The following is a 24,589-nucleotide window of genomic DNA, read 5'->3' as shown; positions in this document are numbered from 1 at the left end:
GTTTGAGTGGTCTGGATAGAAGATTAAACCAGCCACAACATTCCCTTAAGGCAATGCCTAATCCAGAGCAAAGTCTAACTCTCTTCAATTCTATGAAGGCTGGGAGGGGTGAGGAAGCTGCAGAAGAAGTGCTGGTGTAGGACACAATCCACAGAATGTATCTGCTAATCATATACCTTATAAGGAAACTGTACTCAGGATATATAAACAACTTTTGCAACTTATCAATCCAATTTTATAAAGAGGCAAAGGATTTGGATAGACATTTCTCTTAAGAGGACATAGAGTCAAGAAAGCATGAGCAGAGATGCTCAATGTCTTAGTAATTAGGTGAATGCAAATCAAAATTAGGTACCACTTTATCTCCACCAGGACAGCTAACATAAAAAAGCCAGACAATAACAAGTGTTAGCAAAAATGTAGAGACCTTGGAACCCTCACAGAAGACCACAGGTGGTATGATTCCATTTCTATGAAATGTCCAGAATATGTAATCTAAAGAAGCAGAAATGAGTGGTTGCTTAGGGACTGAGGGAAGAGGGGTGTGGGGTGCAGATAGGGGGTGACTGCTAATGGGTACAGAGTTTCTCTGGGGAGTGATTAAAATGTTTTGGAATTAGATAATGATAAGGATAGTACAATCTTGTGAGTAGGAAACCATTGAATAATACACTTTGAAAGGGAAAATTTTATGTTACACGAATTATATCTCAATAACCAAAAAACAAAAGACAAAAAAAATCCACTGAAAAGGAGCGCATATAGTATGGTACCTTTTGTGGAAAAAAGAAGTATCAAATGTATTTGCTTACTTTTTTTTTTTTTCTTGGTTGTAATTGTCATTGTGGTTTGGCAGGCCCAGCCTGGGTTTGAACCTGCCAGCTTCGGTGTATGTGGCTGGCGCCCTAGCCACTGAGCTATAGGCGTCAAGCCAATATTTGCTTACTTTTGCAAAAAGAATTACAGGGAGGATAAATCCCAAAACAATGCAGTCATTTATCTACAGAGGGTAAGAGTTGGGAAACAGGATGTTTTTCTCCTGGATGGTTCTAGTCAGTCAATATTATAGAGTCACATACAAAGGAAAAATTATTAGCACGTCACTAAAAATTAAGAGACCCAGTAAGGATTTAGTTATACGTTGATTCACAAATAAGAAGGGAAGGAAGAAAAAAGTAAGGAAGATAAAGAGATAGGAAAGAGGAAGAAAGAAAAAGGGATGGAGAAAGGGAGAAAGAAAGGGAGAAGGGGAAAGAAGAAGACAGGAAGGGAGGAAGGAAGGAAGAGAGGGAAAGAGGGAGGGAGGGAGAGAGGGAGGAAGAGAGGGAGAGAGGGAGGGAGGGAGAGAGGGAGGAAGAGAGGGAGAGAGGGAGGGAGGGAGAGAGGGAGGAAGAGAGGGAGAGAGGGAGGGAGGGAGAGAGGGAGGAAGAGAGGGAGAGAGGGAGGGAGGGAGAGAGGGAGGAAGAGAGGGAGAGAGGGAGGGAGGGAGGGAGGGAGGAAGAGAGGGAGAGAGGAAGAGAGGGAGAGAGGGAGGGAGGGAGGGAGGGAGGGAGGGAGGAAGAGAGGGAGAGAGGGAGGGAGGGAGGGAGGGAGGGAGGAAGAGAGGGAGAGAGGGAGGGAGGGAGAGAGGGAGGGAGGGAGAGAGGGAGGGAGGGAGAGAGGGAGGGAGGGAGAGAGGGAGAGAGAGGGAGGGGCGGCTGACAGTAGTTGGCAGTAGTGGTAGCCTGACTCACTTCTCTATCACGCATGCTGACCTTGACACCAGCAGGACGGCCCCCTGGAGGGGTGAGATAGAAGTAGGCCTGCTGGACAGCCACCATCAAAGCATTTTTCTGAACAGCTTGGCATGCAAGGGTCACTTGCATATTTTCCACTCCTGAATGGAACAGCAGCTAAAGAAAGAAAGTATAAACAGTATTAGGAATCTCTTGCATAAAGAGGTGAAGTTGAAGGTTGAGATCACTGCTTATTCAACATGTAACATATAAATTAAACTGCTGGAGGAGCTGGGATCTTTGCTACTCAGCCATCAGAATGAATCTAGTCTCTCTGGGCATCATTTCATTCTAGGAAGGCAGCCTCAGGCCTGATTTGTTCTGTAGCTGTAGACCACGGGGTTTCCCCAACGGTCTGGAAAGGATGAGTAGGCTCTGATGAACTAGCAAACTAGTGCTCAGTGGTAGGCTCCTGTAAGCCAAGATTAGAACCATGTTTTTAAAAATATAAACAAAGAAGCAAGAAAACCCAAGTGGCAGGGAAAATAATAGCACCCACCTGGTTTTCAAAGATCAGATAAAAGCTCCAGTAACAAGTGTGTATTTTGAAAGCCTCATGCAAAGATGGCTCACTACATGTGCTTCTTTTAGTATCTGTCAGAAGTTATCATAAGACTGTGTTGCAGTCTCTGTGGTTCAAACCAGGCATGCACATCAAATAAAGCAAGGTCATTGTTACGACTTGAACACATCCCGCAAAAGTTCATGTGGTAGGAGTCAGGACCTAATAAGAGGTGATTGCGTCACAGGGGCAGAGACCTCCTAAATGGATTAATGTCATGATAATGGGACTGGCCTTTGTCCTGGAAGAGTGGGTTGTTACAAAATCCAGCTTGGTTCGCTCTCGCAGTCTTTTTCACGTGCGTTTGCTCATCTGCCTTCTTTTCTGCCATGTTATCATGTAGTTAGTACAAGAGCCCTCCCACCGTGCTCCTGTACGTCCCACCCTCCAGGACCGTGCAACAAATAAAATGATTATAAATTACCAGGTTCCAAGTATTTTGTTATAGTGACAGAAAATGGACTCAGACAACCACCATTATTATTTATGAAGTTGGATGTTTTTCTTACAGGCAGGGATTAAATTTATATGAATTAAGTATTATGATTTTTAAAGGAATACAGGAACAAATGGCTTTACTTTAGTCTATTTTTCTTTTAAAAAATCAATTAAATTATTTACCTTAAGGATGGCCTCCTTTGTATAAAAACTAAATCTGCCAACGTGGTTATCATCGACCTCCGAGATGGCTAAGACAAGAGCGGGGGGAGAATACCTGCAAGAGCAGAGGTGATGTTGCTGTGACCTGGCGGCCACTACGCAGGAAATGCCCATTCTGATGGAACGGGATGGCATGTGATCAGTCCTGAAAGGGCAGTAGTGACAGCAAAACCAAAGTTTTACACAAGCTGATGTTTCAGCTGAAAGATCACAAGGACCCTGTTTTTCTTAAATCCTTATTAGACTTGATCTCTGGGGTTTGGTTGTGCCGTAGTGTTTAGGATTATTTTTCCTTGATCACCATGATACTACTCTGTCTGTCTTGTTTTTCCTCTTACCTGCTTGACCAGAGCTGTTCAGGATCCCTCACTGACTCCATCCTTTGAATTGCACCCCCAAATGTTGTCCAGTTAGTGCTCTCTCCTGTGGGTCCAACAACCATCTAAATAGTCTTTGTAGCCAAGTTTCCACTTTGGGACATGATCCTTTGTCCATAACTCTAAGATCAAGTAATTTAATACCTATCAAGCTTTGTTTCTGCATCTGTAAACAGGGATATCACCTATCTCATAGGGTTACGGCAAACATTAAGTGGGATAATAGGCATAAATGGGCTGTTTAAAAATGGAAGTCACAATATTCATGTTCGGCCTGGTTGGCCCTACATCTCTGTGGATTCTACATCTGTGGATTCAACCGTCAGAAGATTAAAAATATTTGAGAAAATAAGACAACAGAAAGTAATAATACAATAAAAAGAACATAAACTAAAAGTACATAGTATAACTATTTACATAGCATATATATTATATTCATTATTGTAAGTAATCCAAGATGATTTACTGTGTAAGGGAGGATGTGAGTAGGTTACACACAGATACTATGCCATCTTATATCAGGGACTTGAGCATCCTTGGATTTGGGGATACAAGAGGGTCTTAGAACCACAAAGGACAACTATACATGTATATGTTTTTGTTATAATGGCACTCCAAAGTGGCAAGTTTAAGAACTCAGCATACATAAAATAAATACAAACTCAAGACATAAGTTCTCTGAATGCATAGACCTTGCCCTGGTAATTCAGAAGGCCCTCTTATCTTGCAAACTCTCTGGGTCATCACTGGGAGGACCGGTCACGGCTTGGCCAGACCACAGAGCATTCAGGCAGTTTGTGCTGATTGGTGGATTTTGACTGAACCAAAATGTGCCCCATTTTTAGAGCAATATAAAATGCTCTCTCCAGCAGGAGGCTCCTGAAGAGCCAGAGACCAGTGTGGCTCCAGACCCTTTTGGTCAGTTGGAGACCTAGCCTCACCTGAGGCCCATTCACACCTCCTGCCTTGGCATCTCCAGTTATCTCTGTATCCTTCCAGTAAATTCTGTTTTGGTTTAGCGAGTGTGACAGGATAGTGCAGGGAAGGTTTTGCCTGGAGGGCGTATTTGGGGATGTCTGGAGACATCTTTGGTCATCAGAAACAGTGAGGCGTGTGGGGTACTGGGGTGCTGCTGGTATCTAGAGGGTAAAGTCAGGGATGCTGCCAAATGACCTAAGACACACAGGACAGTCGCCATGACAGACTCAACCAGCCCCAGACTTCAGCGGTGCCGAAGTTGAGACGTCCTGGGATACCGGATCCCATTATCCTGACCCCCTGCGTTCCGCCCCTGCTGCTTTAGCTTATTGACACATAGTTATATTTCTGAGCAGTGATCCACATTATAAAACAGAGGTGACTTGGCCTCCTTGGAGTCGCTTTTTCCTTCACTAAAAGGGAAGAGCAGACTACAAAGAAAGAAAGAAGAAGGAGACAGAAGTTTCTCCTCTCTACATATCTAAGGCTGTCAGTGTGAAAGAAAAAAGATTCCTTCCCCCAACTGAGAAGATCCAGGATCAGTTACTAGCAGGAGTGTTTACTGTCCGACAATGGGCCGAATCCATGGTCCTGTGAGAAAGGTTTCAACGGACTGGAGTTTGCTTCTGACTCCAGCCAACAACAGAGCCTGGTGGAGATATTGCCTGAGTGTTGGATTTATATAGTGTGTTATGATTTCAAGGAAACAACTACTCAGAAAACTTATGTGACTTCTTCCTGGTTCCTAGAAAAGTGGAAGAAGAGACCTGGACTCCTGATCTGTGGCTCTTTCCTCATCAGACCATCCTTCACATCACCTTCTCTCTGAAAGTAAATGTTTTAGCTGGGAAGCTTTGGAGCCTGGAATTTCATCTCATTTGAATTCTCAGACCTGGTTTTTTCATTTCTCAGTTACTAGGTGTTTTTAAATCCAATTGTCTCCCTAATTGAGATTTTATTTCCCCCCTTTTATTAAAAAAAGAAAAAAATAGCGTCATGGCAGATAGAATACCAGGGAGAAAATTTTAAAATGCGATTGCATGGCTGTCCAATAGTGACACGTTATTTTTCACTGGCTATTCATTCTACCCCTACATTATTTTCACTTTGAACCTCTCAAGCTCACCTGTCTATCTGACCGCTGTCCTCCAGCAGAGAGGTTTTAAAGACAGGGGGGGTTGGTCCACCTTGTCCTTGTGTGATGCAAATTCAAAGTGAACAGGCCTCAGGCACAAGTGGAACTCTTCAAAATCCATCTCCCACGCCAATTCCTTATAGAGACTAAAAAGAAATGAAAAAGGCCACGGACATTTGTTAGTGATTTCTCCTAAAAAAGAAAGTAAGTGGTAAGCGAACCAACCACCTGAATAAGCACCAGAGCCAAACGAGAATCAGCCCAGGACCATGGAACGTGAATGAGTCGTGAAGGTCTTGATTTCTGCTCTTGCTATGACAGTTACAGTTAGAAGATGATGTGCTTGGACGCTTCCTCACCTCTCGTCTTCTACAAGCTGCTGAGCCCAGAGCCCTCAGGAGCTCACCAATGTTGCCTCAATACAGCGTTCACTGTCTTCTCCCCAGGCTCTTCTCAGCTGGCTCCTTGCCTTCTGTGAGGAGCGTCTTTGCTCTCCTGGATCAGGGTCTGCCTGCTCCTGCCCAGCGACCACGCTCTCTGTCTTCACTGGCTTCTCCTCCTTACTTTCAAATTCTGGTGGTTCCTGCAGTTCCAAACCTGGCTGTGTTCTCATCTGGCGAGTCCATACAACCCCAGGCCCTGAGACCTCTCCTTTGTGTAAGAATCTGTGACCCTTATCTCTGTCCCGACTGGAGACTCTGAGCTCCCATCCCAAGTTCATGGGGTTTGCCCGTTGGCTCCATTTAGACACCCCTGTGGCTTCTCAGCCTTCCATGTCTACAACACTTTCCTCCTTCTCCAGCACCCCCATTCTAACACATTCTCCCTCTTGAGAAGTTGGCACATGAAGGCTGAATTCTTGGCATTTATGTAAGTGTGCTAAGGCTGCCACAACAAAGTACCGCAGAAACCCACAAAATCCTCTGTGACTTAAACAATGGGAACGTATCGTTTCAGTCCTACAGGACAGGAGTCACCGATCATGCTGTCCGCAGCATTGGTTCCTCCTTCCAGCTGAGGGAAGGATCTCTCCCGTGTTGGCTTGACATTGCACCATCATTTCACACTCAGGCCTAAAACACAACTCAATTTCTCCTCCTCCCACCAAACCCTCCCTGCCTCTGTCAGACCTGATGTGAGTTATCACTGCCTCGTCTCTCTCCCTCCCCAGGCCCTCTGCTATTCAGCTTCATTACATTCAAGAGCAAATTCAACCAATATTCCCTGAGTGCCTGGCGTGGCTCAGGCCCCATACCAGCTAATGGGATATCGTGGTAAACCATGTGGATGGGGCTTGTAGTCAAGGAGCTGATGCTCACATGAAAAACAAAAAACCAATGTGAAGCATCTAAATAAAAGAAAATGTGCTGAGTGGAGAGGAAACCCAGGTGCCAGTGGGAGGGCTTAGCCTACTTGGTGGTCAGAGAGGATTGTGGGCAGGCATGGAAGAGAGAAGGAACAAGGGAACCAGGTGATCATTTTAGCCATTTAACCCCACTCTGGCTGCTCCGGGAGCAAGGAGGGGGCAAGGCTTGTAAGCAGGGAGACACAAAACTTATATTCTACCTGGCTCCTTTGTCCCCCTACTGACCGAGCTAGGTGTGCACTCTCCAGACTCAGTTCTATGAGCCAGTAGCGGATGGTCAAGGGCTCCAGAAGTTTGGAAAACATCTCCAGCAGCAGCACGTGAGAATCTTGCCCTGGTGTCTGTCCTTCCTCTGCTGCCTGCTGAGTGCAAGCAGGCCTAGCTTCTCCACGAGGAAGGCGTCGCCCATCACTTTAGCTGAAAACAGCTGAAAGCAAACAAAGTACCTTTTAAAACATAAAAGAAGAAATTTCACATTTAAAAAAAATACTCTTGTCTGGACATGGTGGCTCACACCTATAATCCCAGCACTTCAGGAGGTTAAAGTAGGAGGATGGCTTGAGTCCAGGAGTTTGAGACCAGCCTGAGAAACAGAGCTAGAACCTATCTCTACAAACAATAAGAAAAACTAGCCAGGCATGGTGGTGCATGCATGTAGGCTTAGCTACTCATTGCGCCCAGGAGTTCCAGGTGGCAGTGAACTGTGATGGCACCACTGTCCTGCAGCCTGGGCAACAGAGTGAGACTCTGACTCTTAAAAAACAAAAAAATACTGTCCGTGGCATAGACTCTGGATCTAGATTTCCTGGGCTCAAGTTCTACCTCTGCCACTTCCAAACTGAGATTTGGGGCAATTCACTTGATTTCGCCTTCATGGTTTTCCCATTTATAAACTGGGGATAAGGATAATTACAGTACCTACTGGATACTGATAGATAATAACTACCTAGGAGGGCTGTAGACATGGTTAAATGAGTTAATATATGCAAAAGCATTTGCTATGATCATTATCATAAATGTTTCATGCCTAAATAAATAATGGAGGTGCCAAAGACAACCTAAATAGAAGTCTCTGATTTTTTAAAAGTATTTTAATGGCCAATAACAATAATTTTTAATAAACTCCTGTGATTGCAGTTTCAAAATTTCAAACTTTTTAATATACATTCTCTTATTTTTATTGTCCTAAGATCCCCATTTCACAAGTAGGCATCTGAGATACCATTTTATCAGCCAAGGATCTAAAACAGCACGGACACTTCCCGAGGTCACACAGCAGTACCAGCGGCAAACTTAGGCTGCCTAATTCCAAGTTCAGAAGTCAACTGCCTTGATAGCCCTCCTTCACTCAGAGCAGGCCCTGGGTGATTAGGCAAAGTGACCACTCAGCCTTGGGGACACCTCTGCTCTAGCATCCTTGCTGTCCACTATTACGCCATTCCCAGCAAGGACTCATTTGGGGGACCCTTATCTGCCTTTTCCTGTTTGGCCCCCAAGGGTACATAACCTCCTTTGTCTACCCATTGATCTGCCAGAGGACTTGTCTACTCAGAATGCTATTTCTAGGTTTTTAAAGTCTTCCAGAGTGATAACAAAAAGACCTACTAAACAAATTCGTATACATCATCTTAGGGCAATACCATCTTCATTTTTTGACCCAGTACAAATAGTTAATCTGAATATTCATCCCTTCTAGGTCCAAATCTGAACACATTTCAAAAACATTAATTAAACCATGTGGCGTCAGCAGGAGACTAGACAGGTATCTGTGATATTCACAATAATTTATTAAATCATTGTAATTTATAAGAAATTTCAACACATTTAAAAAATATGGTACCAATGGATGATGTGAAAAGAATCTTCAATTAATGGTAGTAGTATAATTGACTGATAATTTGGAGGGGGAAATTCAATTTTAACACATACCTCACAACACTCTCTGTTTCTCTCTCTATCCAGTGAAATATTAAATATTAATTTAATATTATTTAAAAAAACCCAAATCCTTAAAAAATTAGAATAAAACAAAAATACTTCTGAAGGAAGTTTATTTTTTCTGAATTTAGGAGGATAGAAGACATCACAGAGGAAACGATCAACAGATTTGATTATATGAAAATAAATTTCTATTAAAAAATAGACAAATGGTGGGCGGTGCCTGTGGCTCAAGGGGTAGGGCACCGGTCCCATATGCCGGAGGTGGTGGGTTCAAACCCAGCCCCGGCCAAAAAAAAAAAAAAAATAGACAAATGGGGAAATATTTTTGTGGTAGACAGAAAGGTTAACATTTGAATGTAAGAAAAGCTCAGGTATGGCCCAGCATGGTGGCTCATGTCTATAATCCCAGCACTTTGGTAGACCGAGGTGAGAGGATCACCCGAGCTCAGGAGTTCAAGACCAGCCTGAGTAAGAGCAAGTCTCCACTAAAAATAGAAAAAAACTAGCTACTGCTGCAGGCACCTGTAGTCCTGACTTTTCAGGAGGCTGAGGCAGGAGGATCACTTGAGCCTAGGAGTTTGAGGTTGCTGTGAGCCAGGTTGATGTTACAGCACGCTAGTCTGGGCAACAGAGTTAGACTCTGTCTCAAAAAAAGAAAAGAAAAGAAAAAAACCAACCACCCAAACAAACAAAATCCTTACGTAAGTAGATAGGAATGTTATTAGGATACTGGCAGATAAATAAACAAAGGGAAACGATAGAAAATTTACCAAAAAATTATGGGCGGCACCTGTGGCTCAGCCGGTGGGGCGCCGGCCCCATATACCGAGGGTGGCGGGTTCAAACCCGGCCCCGGCCAAACTGCAACCAAAAAATAGCCGGGCGTTGTGGCGGGCGCCTGTAGTCCCAGCTGCTCGGGAGGCTGAGGCAAGAGAATCGCTTAAGCCCAGGAGTTGGAGGTTGCTGTGAGCTGTGTGAGGCCACGGCACTCTACTGAGGGCCATAAAGTGAGACTCTGTCTCTAAACTAGAAAAAAAAAAAAAGAAAGAAAATTTACCAAAAAATTGTAACAAAACATTTTGAAGAACATTTAACCTCAATAAACATCAAGGAAATGCAAATGAACCCACCTCTTGTGTGTACATTAGCACATACATTACATGCTTTTGCCTGAAACTACACAATATAGCAGAGCTGGTACTTTTGTACATTATTGGAAAACAATCCGCCACCACATATCCACACACGCCATGTGCCTATTGGATGAGAAGCTATCCCACTCCTTCACCCCTCCCCTACTTCAACACAAAACCACCAAATACTTCTGATTTATAGTTTCCTGATTCATGAATTATTGTTTGCTCAAATAAATTCTTTAAAATTGTAAAAAAACAAAAAAAAAATCTGCCAATATGTATAGAAAGAAAGTTGTTATTTTGTTGTTGTTTTTGTTTGTTTGGTTTTTGTTTTGAGACAATGTCTAACTCTGTTGCCTGGGTTAGAGTATACTGCTGTGATCACAGCAGCCTCAAATTCCTGGGTTCAAATGATCCTTCTGCCTCCTCCACTTGCGTAGCTGAGACCCCCTCACCTGGCTAATTTTTGTATTTTTTGTAGAGATGTAGTCTCACTGTTTCCCAGGCTGGTCTCAAACTCTTGGCTTCAAGCCATCCTCTGCCTCAGCCTCCCAAAGTGCTGCGATTACACGGCATGAACCATCACACCCAGGCAATACAAATTTAAATTTTGTCTCAGGAATTTCGCTTGTAGGAATCTATCAAAAGGAATCAATTCAAAATATGGGGAAATCTATAAGTAGGAAGATGTACTTTATAGTATTGTTAATAATGATGAAAAATTAGAAACCACTTGAATGTCCCTTAATAGAGAAATGGTTAGAGAAATTATGATTCCTCATTTAAGGGAATTACATGGTCCTCAAGGTAAGCATAAAGACTGGTTAGCAATATGGAAAAATATAATATAATGTTGACTAAGAAAAGCAGGAGATAATATAAATGCAAATGTACATAAGTATAATACTTGAATTGAGAAAAATAATGATTATGAGTGCATTTGACTGGATCTATTTAGATTAGATTTTGTTCTTCTTTTGCCAAAATTCCTTATCATTTTACATTATTATTATTATTATTATTTTTGAGACAGAGTGTCACTACTTCGCCCTCCATAGAGTGGCGTGGCATCACAGCTCACAGCATCATTAAACTCTTGGGCTTAAGTGATTCTCTTGCCTTAGCCTCCCAAGTAGCTGGGACTACAGGTGCCCACCACAACACCCAGCTGTTTTTTTGTTGTTGTGGTTGTCATTGTTGTTTGGCAGGCCCAGGCCAGGTTCAAACCCGCCAGCCTCGGTGTTTGTGGCCGGTGCCCTAACCGCTGAGCTACAGGCACCGAGCCTATATTATTTTATTTTGATCCATTTTAAATTAATTTAAAATAAAATAGAATTTTAGTTTGGGTAGTAGGGGAATAGAGGATGAGCCAAATCTATGGAGAAGATTATTTTTGGCAGTGGGCGGCCTTTGAAAGTTCCTTTGTCACACAGCAAGCACCCACACACAGTGAGATCAAACTGGAAATCCTGGATCAACCTTGACAGAAAAGGATTAAAATCCAACTATAAACACTATATAAATCATTAGGCCACAGTTTGAACCATTGAGTATGAGAGCTGAAAGGAGCTTCAGAGATCACAGAGCTCACCCCTCTCCCCCAAATACACAAACATAATTTTACAACAAAATAAAAATGAGGCTAAGAGAGTCTCATAGCAAGTTAATAGCAGGGCTTGACTTGAATCCAGGTCCCTGACTCCCCATTCTAGGCTCTCTCTCTTCCTCTAGATCAGGACTCAGGACAAAAAGAGTAAATCTTAGGAAGAGTTCTAGCAAAAAGAAAATATACAATTTTAATTTAAAATAGAGTTAAAGTATAAATAAATAATAAACCAGAAAATATTTCCCACATACCTAGGTATATCACTCTTCTATTTAATTTTAGATTCATTCTTGCAAATTAGAAACTTTGACTCTATTCTCCCACCCCCTGAAAATGACATAAAATTTTTGGCAAAGCCTGTGACTGTGATGTGTCTCTGGCCAGATTGGGAGGGACAGAGCCAAACAGAAAAACAAAACTAAATAGTAACATCTGGAAGAAAATGTTCTCTTTGCCAAGGACCCAACTACCCCCTTCGGAAGGAACCTATGTCTTTCTGGAGCTGTGTGCTATACCCAGCCTCAGGGTTAGGTGGTGTGAGCCACAGGTCAAGTGCTAGCCATAGGACATGTCGATCTAGCTTGGCGAGGCCACTGGTTGACATGGGTCTGCAGGCATGGCGGGCCTCGCACTGGACATGCTCCAGGGCTGCGGGGATAAGCGCTGCCAGGCCAAGGGAAGGGTGGAACTCCAGCAGATAAACATTTTTCAAAGCTGAGCTTGAAGAAGAAGAACAATGAACGGCAATTTTATACAACAAAGAATTTAACCTGTTTCTAAAGATACTTGAATTTTATATTTTTGTAGACCAATAAAACAGCTCCTATAGGTACGGGGCATGATTTTATAAACTGGGAGGGACCTCAAAGTCTGTCTAGGAAAACTGCTGGGTTATACAACATGCTCTTTGCTTGAATGGGAATCCTTTCAAACTAAAGATAGAAGGGTATATTTTAAAAGCCTAATAAGAACAAGACTAAGACTATATGTAGCAAAACTGTCAACATTTCAGTTACAAATATTTTGTCAAATATCTGAAAATAAAATAACTGAAAAGTGACTAAATAAAAAACAAATAATTTCCATACTTATTAGTTTCTATTTTTCACCTGAATCTTTATCCATTGTTTTCCCAAATTCTAATGGACAAAGAGCATTTTTAAAATTCTGTACACAACTGCTGGAATCATTCACATTGGCTGTAAGGATGTCATTTTTTATAAATGTATGAGACCAGAACAATAAAATGCTCATCCATGTCGGCTCTTCCTTTAGAAATAAAGGATACAGCTCAAGATAAGGGTCCTTCTGTACCTACAAAGAGCTGAAGAACAGAACACTTCCCTTTAAATCTATGCAAATGAGATCTGGATCTTAGTTCCAGATCTTAAAAACTATAGCCCAACGTCTGGAAAGGAATCTCGCCAAGCAAATAACATTTCCCTCTGAGACTCTTCTGGCAGGTTTTAGTATCCGTATAGCCGTAGCCTGTTCTGCCAAAAACCATTTCCTGAATAGTAGATTCTCACATAGCAAGCTGCACACACACAGCTGGTGTCTTTAAATTTATTGCAGAGAAGAATTCAGTCTTAAGAAAAGTCTACGGAGAAAATGCAGAGTTGTGTGCCTGGAAGCCCAGGGCTCTTTCCCCCCCGAATGAGGATAAAAATTTCAGCTGTTAGCTCTAGGGTACCCTGTGTGTCCCCAGTGTCATAGCTGCTTCCCTGTTTCCTCTAACCCCAAAGGTCATGCTATAGGTTGAGTGGGTGACAAGGCCTATGACCTCTCTGAATGGGCTCAGGAAATTTAACTCTGCTCCTTAAAAGAGGGTCACAGGGCAGGTCTGCAGAAACCTCTTTAGTAACACTTGCTAGAACAAAGAAGTGTCTTTCTAAGAAACTTTTAAGGACATTCAAGTTTCATATTTGTGTGGGCTTGTGTGATATCTCTGGTTAAATTCTATAGGAGCATTTCAAGAGAAGTTGCTCCCCCCCGCCAAGGACTTGTGAAAAGAATGATGATCTTGAACCTACTGGCATAAGTTTAAATCTAGCTTCCTATTTTTTATTACTTACAAATCAAACAAATATATTTATATTAATATCTTTTGTATCTATTTATAAAAGATATCAATATTTGAGAAAACCCTTCTTTGTGGATTTTATGCCTACTTCTTGTATCTCCCCAAATACTTGAAAAGTGCTTTTAGTGTCATGTTTAGATTTAACACTATACCCTTAATTAAGCTGGAAGATTAAGTGTAAAGCTTCTAAAGACAACACCAACTTACTAGCTATTGTTGATGGAAAATAAGCTGTTTGCAAATTATGTTAAGGGGAAGTCCAAATTTATTGCTATTGTCTAGATGATCATCTCGCCAAAGCATCTGGACATACTCCTGCTGACGCTCTATCTAAAAATGTAGCATAAATGTTAAAATTAGAAAAGTTAAACTTTCCCACGGACATGAGTTACGAACCTTGACATGAGAAGGATCTTCATTTCTTTGCATCTCTTCATCATTTCACTAATTTTTCACCCAGACATTGTTCGGAAGGCTCGTGTGCAGGAGACAGACTGGTTTCTCAGTCTTAGCCAGCCAGAAGGCAACCAGCTTCAGATATTTTTAAGAAGTGAAAGAGAAAATTTCTCGTCTGTTAAATAATGCACTATATGAAAAAAAAAAATCCAACCAGTTTGGAACAATCCTCTGTCCCCTGTTTGCTTCATACCATTAGCTTTTCCCTAGAGGACATACAATGTGATAATTTCTTTTGGTGTCCTAAAAATAATCACAAATATTTTAGATAAACATGATTTTATACATTGATGTCTCGAAAAGATATATCACCGGTTCTTCTTTCACCACTGGTGAACTCTGATAAAATGAAAACTGAGATCATCAATTCCTTGTGGACCATTAACTGTAACTAGGGATGGAAATTTTCCTCTAAGACCATAGTTACACTAGTGAGTCAACAATACAAGTGAGCTTACAAACATGTAGAACAGGCTGCCCTAGAAAACCTGGATCCAGTTCTGTGACGGTAGGAAAACACGCTATTTTCCTTTCTGGCAGGGGTTTTCCCTCCCTTTTCCCACATGTAGTGTTTCAAAACCCATCTGTACTCACTTGCTGGTTGAGGATGCGTAGCTGCAGGTGAAGTCTCAGGCAGACACACTCATCCTGGTAGGCCTTAATAAAATAAGGGTGGCTGAGCTCAAACCTCGGGCGCGGGTGCGTGATGTCCGTCACTACTTGCGCCAAAGCAGCGCTCTCTTCAGGGTCCAGTGTATGCTGGTAGGCTTCAAAGTAGCTGTCAAGGAGCTGGAGGCAAGGTTGATAGTCAGGGAGCAATGGGGGTAGCCCTAGGGCCTAGCAAAGAGAGGGAGGACCCAGAGTGGGCACGTGTGGCACCAGTGCGGCTCAGTGCAATTAGTAAACGCACGCACAGAATTAGGAAGGGCCAGGGGAAGGACACATGCTTTGGAGCCAGAACAGGGCTTGAATTTGCCCTTCTGCTTTTATCTTCATGAATAAAATGGGGATTACATAATGAAAAACAAATATGTAAGGCCGGGCGAGGTGGCTCATGCCTGTAATCCCAGAACTCTGGGAGGCCAAGGTGGGTGGATCGCCTGAGCTCACGAGTTGGAGACCTGAGCAAGAGCAAGATCTCATCTCTAAACATAGCTGGGTGTTGTGCCAGGCACCGGTAGTCCCAGCTACTGGGGAGGAGGAAGGAAGAGAATTGCTTGAGCCCAAGAATTTGAGGTTGCTGTGAGCTGTGATGCTATGGCACTCTACCAAGGGTGACAAAGTGAGACTCTGTCTCAAAAAAAGAAAGCCAACGAATATGTAATAATATATAATAATAACATAATGAGTAATAATTACATACTCCAGTGAGATAACACATTCATCAAATATATTTAACCTTTAACCTTCTTTTTTTTTTTATGCAGCCAGTTATTTGATGGACCCTGAAACATTTAAACAAGACAGTCAGCATCTTATAGATCTGTCTGCTTCTTGAGGCAGACGACTGTCACTAAGTTTGGTAGAGTACACCTTGCAGCTAAGGGAATCCTATTTTTCTCAACATAATTACACAATCAAGCATGTGTTTTGCAAGAAACAAGGAATATTATAAGTACACATTTGAGCAAAATTCATACACACACTTGAAAATAAAATAAATTTCAAATAATGCACTTGAAAGAAATCATAACTTTATAATGAGATAATGAATATAAGAAAATATTAATTTATCTAAATATTACAAGCATTTTATAATAGTAACATCTGAGAATGTGTGATAATTATATGCTCCAGTGAGATAACACACTCATCCAATATATTTAATCTCCTTTCTTCAAGGACCCATTCCCCTCCTTCTGTTCATTCCATCACCAAAGCCACACCCTCAGCACTGTTTCTGACCCTTTTATCTTAAATAGCTTGCCCTAATTTCACCTCCATAAAAATGACGGGGGTGGCAGAATGGAAGACTGCGGGGGAAAATGCTTCCTGGATAGAAAATGTTTTATCCCAGACTGGACTCCTCTGGGAAGTGCTGTGGAAATACACCCAGCTCTCAAAAGCATGATGGGTGCATGGGCCCAACGGAGCCTCTGTTTTAGTGGAGTTCACATGTCTTTTCTAAAAACTGAAGAAAACTTTCAGACACGAACAGTTGAAGAGCATTCTTAGCGTGGGAATTCAGAAAGAGATGCCTTTTTATGTTGCTTTGACATTTGTCTGCGAGCTGAAGGAATGTCTAGTCTGTGTGTAAGTTCTGTTTGTGTGTGATTAGTCCTGATGCTGAGCAGAAAAAGCCCTTCTGAGATTGGGTTTGGAAACCAAACTGGATCCTAGAACAAGATAAGGAGTTCTGATCACTGTGGGACATAATAAACCCTCTCTCCTGTTCATCTATCTTTGGTACGTTTAGTTTTCATGGCCCAGGCACTGAATCTAAGAAGACAGAGGGAAAGATTTTCCTCCTCTACACAAGAGAGCTGAACATTTGAGAATGAAGAGCACATCGGGGATCAAATACTGCTTTATTTATTTTTTATTTCAGATTAATTTGAGGATACAAAGAATTAGGTTACAATGTTTTTGTTAGGAATAGTCCCTGTTGTAGTTGTATCCCATCCCCAGGAGATGTGCCATACACCCTTACATTGTGCCCATTAAGTGGGAGCACACCCATCCCCCTACCTCCTCCCCTGTCCCCTCTTCTCTCTGTCTCCCTCCCCCATCTTGAATTGAGTTCAGTTTTTTCTCTTATGTGGGCATGTCAGTCAGATCATCTACTGGCTTCGTTTTGTATTGAGTACACTGAATACTTGTTCTTCCATTCTTGTGATACTTTATTGAGAAGAATGTGTTTCAACTCCATCCATGTGTGAATACAAAAGATGTAAGGTCTCCATCTATTTTTACGGTTGATCAAATGCTACTTTATTGAGAGGGTCCAATGCTAAGGCTCAAGAAGGAAGAGCCTTGGGTATTTTATTTAGCACCCAGTTTTGTAGGATGACCTTTGGGCAACGTTGGTCTTAGGTCAACCTTAGCCTGAAAAGGAGAGCACCAGAGGAGGCTGAAAGTTCAAGCTGCAGAAGATGTTCCCGAGGTTGGTTAGAAAGTCACACTTGTAGAGCCCGGGTGAAGGAAGGTGGAGGTCCCCTTGCCTTAAGTGAGCCCTGAGGAAAATGAAGCAAGCAGGCTGATGTAAATTACCTTGTTATGTATACGGAACTCTACTCTCGCATAACAATTATTAAATAGCAAAAGATAAAGCAGAAATGGAGGACTGTCTAGAATAGATGGAGTAAGAAGGGGGTCACTCAGTAGCCCCAGGTGGAGATTGGGGAAAAAACAATTACTTCCCTAACCCATTCTGGACTAACCTGAACCTTTTGGGCTGGGTCAGACCAATCCCAGGAGCTGGTTTATAGCATTTATACTTTCTTGACCTGTTTTTGTACAAAGATCCCAATTGTTTGGTTATTTGGCAGAGGAAGTTTGCAGAGAGTTAGGGGGAGGGTTTTCGCTGCTGAGTCCAGTTTGGTGACACCCTGCACAGGCTCACACTGAAGTGCTGTGCTCTCTGCCATTGTTGATGGAGCTGTCAGAGTTAGTCCATAAAAATGTGGAACATTTTTATTGTCAGTCAATTCTGAATTTCAGATAAGTAATAAATGGTGTTTTAGTATGTCACAAATACTGCTATGTTTTATCTGGTAACCTTAGCTGTTGAGAAGGAAAACATAGCTCTCTCTTTTTAAATTGATGAAGCTTCTTCAAGCCTTGGGCCCAACCTCCAGCAGCTCTCAGATGGGCAGTTGCACAATTTTTATTACAAATTCTTTCCCAACAGGGGTGGGACCATAGTCTTTCTGCCTCATGGGTTCTATTTATTATCTGTTTGCTAACTGGCCCACTTCTCTTTAAACTCTGGGCTGATATTTGTATAAGAAGTCTTTCCAGACTGTCAAATGTCACTTGTGTGTGTCAAGGGCCTACTCTCAGGCGCAGTAACACGTGGGGCATGCTGATAGGCGTCACAGACTGGAGAAAAGAGGAAAACAGGCAAAATAAATAACCTCAGGCCTTGCTGGTTTATATTATTTTTACTTTAAACTTGTTGTTGCTGTTGTTTCTGGGATTTAAACAACTTTTTAAGGCCAGATGAGGTGGCTCATGCCTGTAATCCTAGCACTCTGGGAGGCCGAGACGGGTGGATCACCTAAATTCAGGAGATCGAGACCAGCCTGAGCAAGAGCAAGAGCAAGACCCCCGTCTCTGCTAAAAATAAGAAAATTAGCTGGGTTTTATGGCAGGAGCCTATAGTCTCGGCTACTCAGGAGGCTGAGGGAAGATGCTCTCCTGAGCCCATGAGTTTGAGGATGCTGTGAGCTATGATGCTACAGCACTCTACCCAAGCTGACGAAACAAGACTATCTAAAAAAAAAAAAAAGAAACCAAAACCTTTTTTTTTTTGTAGTTTTTGGCCAGGGCTAGATTTGAACCTGCCACCTCCGGCATATGGGACCGGCACCCTACTCCTTGAGCCACAGGCACCGCCCCCGAAACCAAAACCTTTTTAAAATAGTATTTTGGGTCAAATGAAAGTGCAAAACAGAAAATCATTGCTAGACCAAACTTGTCACAGAAATTTAGTCTTTCTCTTCAAAGGAATTATGCATCCAAAATTTTTTAGTATTGCATGCACTAATTGAAATTATCCTTTAAATGTAATCCTTTTAAGAATTAGCAGATGGGGATCAAAGGATTGGGCCAATTGTGGCTGAAAGAATTAGCAGATGGGGATCAAAGGATTGGGCCAATTGTGGTTGAAACGTCTTTGGAAGGAGAAAGGGAGTGAGAGAGCAAAAGAAAAAAAAGAATTAGTAGATGGTAGAGTGTCACTTCGGAGCTGGAGCAGCTGATACCTGGCTTCTCTGAGTCCCTTAATCCAGCTAAATTCACACTAGCTCTAATTCTTTGAGCCTTCATATATAACAGGGTTATTTTAAGGATTTAAAAGAACCCAATATGTTCAAGAAATTCTCAATTCTAGTGATACCAGTATATTTAACAATCAAAAACAGCTGAGGAACTTGGCAGTAGAATCAGTACTAGGGAAAAACAATTGTACTTCAGATAGCAATCTGGCTTATCCATTAAAAATAGGTTCTTTTGACAGAATTTCTGACTTAGAAGGCCATAATTTACAGTTTGGGCCCAGACAGCTCAGTTTCTGTAGGGAACTTATTCTCAGGTCAAGGAGAGATTTTCAACAATTGTTTTTAAGTTAAAATAGTTTTATTCACCATAGAAGAAACTAGTGGACAGTCCTACTCCACTTTATTTGATGCTTAGCATCAAATAAATCTAGGCTAAAGTAGGAGAAATTGGTTTTTCAGACCCTTTCTGCCCTTGTATTCTCTGGCCATTCAATCCTGCTGAGAGCCTCCACAGGAGGTCTATCGAAAGGGAGGTAGGGAGAGAATACAGAAAAGAGAGGCTGTTTAAAATTCATGCCTGGATCAATACACCTGCCACTTAGGGATTCTATCTTCACATTTTGTACAGCCTCCCAGGGCTACACCATGCATCTCAATCTTTCATGTACTGAGTTGATAAAAGTAAGGTTCTAACTGGCAGACTGAGGTTGCAGAGAAGCCCTGTAGAGACCAATTATCTTTGAAAAGTGGAACATGTTTTCAAAGTCCAAGCCTCACACCCTTTCAGCCCAGCTAGTAGTTTTCCAAACACTGGGTAACCTAGATCTCTATGAGCAACTGACCAGAGAGTAGATGGAACGGTGAACTATCTATTCTACTAGAACAACAATTCAAGGAAACATTCCCACTTCTCCATCTTCTGACCACATCACAGTGCATCTAGCCGGGTTTCCACCCCCATAACTCTTCTGAGAGAGTTCTACAAAGCTGCCAAGGACCGCCTGACCAGTCTGCTCGGCTTTTAGAAGTCGTCTTTTTTGTTTCACTGCACTCCACACTTGTAACCACCCTCTCCTAATTAAAACTTCTTTGCCCATCAGCTTTCACAATACTATTTCTTCTTTGTTTTTCTCCAGTCTATGTAACTGCTCCTTCCTGTTCCATGACTAGCCCCTTAACCGCAGGTGTTTCCCCATTGTTCTGATTCATTACTGTGGTTCAACTTCCACATTCACGGCTCAGCTCATACCTGCTCCTGAGCTTCAAACCAAACACTCACACCTGGGTTTTAGCAGCACCTGCTGTTCACAAGCCTTGTTGTCCCCAAGTCAATATTGTGTCATCCTCTAAAGACTCTCTTCCTCCTCCTGCGTGGCCTCTTCCTAAGGAAGTCATTTTAATTCCACCCATATTTAATTCCACATCCAGGCCCACTTCAAATCCTGCCCTTTTTCCACTTCTCCATTCTGCGTCTCCTTCCTATTCCCACAGCCACATCCTTAGTCCAGGTCCCCGCCTAGCTCATCAGGTCACTGTGGCAATAACTGCACTTTTCCCAGGGGCCTCTCTAATCCAGTCCCTTCTCCACACTGGCACCCAAGGTCGCTGCTGGATAAACAGTTATGATACATTTCTCCACCATGATAACTCACTAATGGCTCTTCTTTGCTATTACATAAACTCTAAAATGATCAGCAGGCTCTTGCCAGTAGCTCGTCTCCATCACGCCTTGTCCTCCCCACCACAGCACCCTTCTTACATTTCCCCAAACTGGCCATTTCCATTTCCACCTCTCTGACACTGCTAATGCTGTTTCCCCTGCTTAAGAATCTCTTCTCTGCCAGACAACATCTAACTCATCCTTTAGTAACAAGATTAAATACCTATTTCTGTGGGAAGACATCCTAGCATTTCCTTCGTCCCAAATCCCCACCCCACCAACACAAATCCCTCTCTCTGTGGAGTCCCCATAGCTCTTGAATAGGCCTCAATTGTAGGCTGTTAGCCTTTAGGTTATAATTTTTACTTAGACATTAGATCAATTTTTATAGACTGCAAATTCCTTAAAGATAGAAAACATCTTCTCTTATTTATCTGAATGTCTCTAATGCCTGGAACAGTACTTGGCAGAGTAAATACGTAATGTTTCATGAAAAAAATCCTAGTAATTGGTGATCATCGGAAGGGCTGATCAGCCATGCTTAGGACACAAAGAGCAGTGCACCTACAGTGTTTCACGTATTATTGGACCACTCATGATACAGCAATGACTTAATAACCCGTTTCATTGCTTTAAATTCACCCTCATAACTTATTGTACCCTGCAATCCTTGCCCAACTGCTTCTACCCACCAACATGAGCAGGTCAGTCCGTTTGTCTGTGTCTAAAGGCCATGATCAGGTCTGAAGGTCGTGATTAGGTATGAAGGTCATGATCAGGTCTGTTGGTTTATATGTGATTAGCAAAATGAAGCTTGTCCCTGTGACTGCACAGTGAGTGGAAATGGAATCATTATCCATTCTCTCTAAAGTCGTACAGATTGTAAGAAAGCCCTCTAACAAATTACACCCACAGGATAAAACTGTGCCCTTCCCATTTTCTTTTTTGTTATGAGAAACCACAGGTAAGAAAATAAAATTTATCACAACCTTATGATTCGCTGAGATTATTTAAATAAAATAATGATTGGCTTTATTGAGAGCTTTTCTGAAAGTCCCGCTGGATTCAACAGAAACAAAAATAAAAAGTATCGGATTTAATTAAGAATGGTTTTTAACTGGTGTCTCATCTTTTAGGCAAAAATACCTGCCACTTGTTTTCCAGAAGAGCTGCTTCCCAAGTCCACATGTCACACAACACGGCAAATCCGTCCACATCTGCATGGGCCCATCCCCTGTCCTGGCCACTTTTTGACTCACTGCCCTTTCTGTGACCTGGGGGAGAAGGGGTGGGGATGGTTAGACACAGGCCTCCCAAAGAAGCTGCTCCAATGAGAAATGTGCCCCTCTCAGGGTTCATTACCTCCGTCTCAGGAAGAGAGATACTGAACCGGTCACTATGATTCTCAAGAATCAGCTAAAGAAACATTTGCAAAGTCTAGGCCCTAAGTTCACTTGCTGATCTCTAAGTCAACAGGAATTTGTGTTTTGCTTTCTAATTTTAGTTCTAAAGGTTAATTTTAGCAATAAACCTAAAATTCAGTTAACAAGAAATCTATGCTAAAATATTCTCAAACCTACAATTTAAAGGCAAAGCACACATTTCTTCTTCTATAAAAACAGGTCCCTGGTGGTTTAACAACAAATTCAGTTTAACCTGTTATTTCCCTTAATGTTAGCAAGTCAAAATTTTTCCAGGATATTCTTTAATTGTGTTAATTACTAACTTAAATTAATAATGATATGTTACTTTTCTTTTTTTTTTTTCAAAAAAAGCAACTTTGTTATGTAATAGACTAAAACTATTGTATACTAGCTCAAAAAGCTAGGTTGTACAATAGAATACTTAGAGAATTCCATTTCTGATGGTCTCTTAAGTTATCCACTTAAAAAATGAGGATCTATAAATGTAGCAATGGAGAGCTTTATTCCTGCGTATCACATATAATCCATACTCAGGGGTGGAAACGAATGTTGAAATGTATTACAACTAGGTTCCAGAAGGTCAATCAGGGGCATGAAGACACTCGAATGTACAGCAGTCCATAGTTGGTCTCTCAGGAGGAATATTGTTAGATCAGTCTGTTGCCCAGTTAAAGCTGTAGTGAGGGAGTCTGGTGTTGATGACTTGCAATTGTCTTACTGCTGCTCATGTCAAAAGCCAGTGCTTGTTTCGCATTTATATGCACCTTGTTCTTTCCTCAGACCTCTAATTTCAGAGTAGGGTTGAAGAGGGCTAAGCTTCCTTCTCAGATCTATTCTTGGGCTCCAGACAAGATGCTAGACCTTTGTGCCAACAAGCAGGTTTCTGGTAACAGTCCCTCTCAACTCCAAAGCCTTCCCAATGGTATTCAGAAAGAAGATGCTCCTCAGACAGTTCCTTATGGAATAAGTTCTCATCCTCCCAGTTACCCCAGTGCATTCTTTATTACTGGCTCCCGGGCTATGACATAGGGTAAGATAGGATGCTTGCTCACATTGGCACCGGACCCTGGCAACTGCAACTAATAAGGAGTCTGACCCTGGGTGGATCCGCGGGCATTCCAAGATAGAGGAACATATCATCATTAGGATAATCTGTGTTCACCCTGGTAGGCAGTTGAATTCCTCAGGAAGGGTTATGAAATGCTGGACCATCATTTCCATATTGGCTTTGCAGAGGGACATATTTTGTCCCACCCTACCAGAAGTGAGGTCCTTTGAGCTGAGCATTCCAAGGGGAGCTCTGCTTCTATTCAAACGTGCGCCTGATCCCGGAGTAAGAAAAATGAGCTAATGTTACTTTTCACAACCAGCATCATTATTGCTTTACATTTTTAAGTGGTATATTTCAGAATGAAATATTTGAAAATAAGAAATTTTTCAAATACTGAAGTTTGAGTTTATTAATTATCAGACCAGGCACACTTGTAATCCTAGTACTTGGGGAGGCTGAAGTGGGAGGATTGCTTGAGACTAGGAATTTGAGACCACCCTGAGCAAGAGAGAGACCCTGTCTCTACAAAAACAGAAAAATTGGCCAGGGATGGTGGTGCATGTCTGTAGTCTCAGTACTCAGAAAACTAAGGCTTGTACCCAGGAGTTTGAGGTTGCTGGAACAATGATGATACCACTGCACTCTAGCCCAGGCAACAGAGCAAGTGCGTGATGGGTACTAAGAAAGAGCAAAAGTTTGATTAGGAACTTCCCCAGCAGCAGTTGGGAAGTTTCACAATGGATGACTATATATTTACTAGTTCAATTGAAAGATGCACATGTGGGGAAATGACCATTGACTAAGTGTTTCAATCAAATTAAATTCTAACCAACTAGAAATAGTTACATGGTATTACAAATCAATATGGACAAAAATGATGCATTAGTATGTAGGATAACCAGCAAAGATAAAAGCTAGGAGCTGAAATTAAATGCCCTGGAAGGCTGGTGCCATTGCCATACCCCATGATCCAGATACCAATGGTTGTGGCAAAGAGAGGACAGAGTTCAATCTTATAATAAATTGCTTCTGCCCAGGATCTGAAAAGCTAGTTGTCATACTTTCTTTGAGCAGCATTTTGTAACAATATAAACATGAATTATGCCTAATGATGGTCTACATATGTTACAAAATAGCACAAACCCTTGCTAAATTTCCCCTGAGGTATTGCAATGGGTCTAGAAATACTAAGCTCTTTCTAAATGTAATGTTAATGCTGTCAAAGTATTCCAAAAGAATGTTCTTACCTCACATATTTCTAAAATTGGATAAATTTGACCGATGTGGAAAGGAAAGGAAAATACAGATTATGGGTTACTTGATTACCCTGCATAATGATTTCTCCATTCCTTCTTCTGGGGCTTGTCTGGCGCTTTCTTAGCCAGAACTTCTTGCATCCTGGAGGTTTCCTGTTAGGAACCAAAGGCTGTCTCTGCTTC

General features: G+C 41.9%; 1 non-coding gene and 1 pseudogene across 1 annotated transcript; both read right to left on the bottom strand.

Annotated features, from left to right (window-relative positions):
- LOC128585534 (uncharacterized) overlaps positions 1 to 24,589 on the bottom strand; it is a 45,198-nt pseudogene that overhangs the window by 6,474 nt on the left and 14,135 nt on the right.
- LOC128587008 (small nucleolar RNA SNORD22) lies at positions 23,039 to 23,158 on the bottom strand. Its single transcript, XR_008380444.1, has one exon. It is a non-coding gene; the product is annotated as a small nucleolar RNA SNORD22 (small nucleolar RNA).

This window comes from Nycticebus coucang, chromosome 5 (genome assembly GCF_027406575.1).
Source record: "Nycticebus coucang isolate mNycCou1 chromosome 5, mNycCou1.pri, whole genome shotgun sequence".
Classification (NCBI taxonomy): domain Eukaryota; kingdom Metazoa; phylum Chordata; class Mammalia; order Primates; family Lorisidae; genus Nycticebus; species Nycticebus coucang.
The sequence above is the reverse complement of the archived record's forward strand: the minus strand, read 5'-3'. Positions and strand labels throughout refer to the sequence as shown.